Here is a 1913-nt window from a genome sequence, read left to right on the forward strand (position 1 = left end):
GACTAGATAGACGTACCCTCCCAGATTTTCGGTTGCTGTTATTATTGTTGAACGTTTTAATTACTGTTACTGTGGAGGCGCAATGGCCCAGTGGTTAGGGCAGCGGACTCGCGGTCATAGGATCGCGGTTTCGATTCCCAGACCGGGCGTTGTGAGTGTTTATTGAGCGAAAGCACCTAAAGCTCCCCGACAGGGGATGGTGGTGAACCCTGTTGTACTCTTCCACCACAACTTTCTCTCATTCTTACTTCCTGTTTCTGTTGTAATTCAATGGGGATCAGCCTTGTCACGCTGAATAACCCCGAGAACTACGTTAAGGGTACACGTGTCTGTGGAGTGCTCAGCCACTTGCACGTTAATTTCAAGAACAGGCTGTTCCGTTGATCGGATTAACTGGAACCCTCGACGTCGTAAGCGACGGAGTGCCAACAACATATCTAGGACTACACTGCTTCTTTTTTTTAGAAAATGGCACAATGGGATTTGAGAGAGATTTGACTGCTATTTCTAACATGTCGAGCGACTAGATAGACGTACCCTCCCACATTTTCGGTTGCTGTTATTATTGTCTAACGTTTTAATTACTGTTATTGTGGCTGATGTTGTTGTTATTGTTGTTACTGTTACCGCTGCTCATCATCATTAGTATTCTGATAATGATCGTGATGCTGTTGTAGCCGTTTTTAATAACCACAGCCAGGGATCCTCTAGATAGAAATGGCAGTCAGTTACTCCTCATATCACATCCTACCTTTAGTAAGGAATGAATGGATCTTTTTTAAAACGGGGGCCACATTTTTCATTAACGAAACGCTTTGAAACTTGGAACACTGGTAGAATGTGTCATATAAAACATCTTTTTCTCTTAGTCTTCTTTAAAAAAAAAGAAATCCCTAAGTTATTCCATGTTAAAGTTGTCGTATTTCTGTAATTTCAACCAATCACTGACGTCCATTCAGCCGATATACATTAAGTGCCGACTACATAAACAAACGATTCTGAAACAATTCTATCGGTGATAGGGTTAGGGTTAGGGTTAGGGTAAAACAGCAAATTTAAAAAGAAAAAAGCAAATAAAACGAAGAAAAAAAAAAGAAAATGAAAAAAGCAAATTTAAAATGAAGAAAGCAAATAAAACGAAGCTATGGCTTAATCAGCCAAAGGAGTAAATGTAAACAACTGAATACTTGTCAGTGATTGGTTGAAATTATCGAAATAAGACAATTTTTTACATGAAATAAATTCGAATACAAAAATATTTTTCTGTTCTATAACACAAAATAGATAAGTATACGAAGTTTGAAAGTTTTTCGGTACCAAAAACACTACGTAAAACATTAATGAAAAATGTGGCCCCCGTTTTAAAAAAGATCCGAATGAATATATTTGGCAATCCAATTCTTGTTAGAGAATCCGTAAATAAATGATGAAATGGCCTCGGTCAGAGCTCTTTCGATCATTGATCTGCTTGATTAGAATCCACACGAGGATAAACTATAACAAAATCACAGGAACTGTCAACTGAAATAATACTGAGTATGTTTTTGTATTTGCTGTGTGTGTGTGGGCGCACGTGTGTGTGTTCATATGCGCGTGTGCCAATGTGTTTGCATTTATATACGTGTGTGAGCGTGTATGAATGTGTGTGTGTGTGTGTGTGTGCGTATGCATGTGTGTATCTGTGTACGCACGTGTTTTCGTAAGCCTGTATGCCAATATATTCGCACCTGTGTGTGCGTGCATGTGTATGTCTGTGTGTGTGTAATCTGTGTGTAGATATATATATATATGTCTGTCTTCTGTGTACATGTATTAGTGTATGTGTGCGAGTATACGTGTGTGTTTGTGTTAGATAATATTGTTTGCTACTTATTTCCCATTGTTGACTACATTATTTTGCAAAAATAAATATT

Source organism: Octopus bimaculoides, chromosome 6 (assembly GCF_046866305.1).
Source record: "Octopus bimaculoides isolate indiv1 chromosome 6, ASM4686630v1, whole genome shotgun sequence".
Taxonomy (NCBI): Eukaryota; Metazoa; Mollusca; class Cephalopoda; order Octopoda; family Octopodidae; genus Octopus; species Octopus bimaculoides.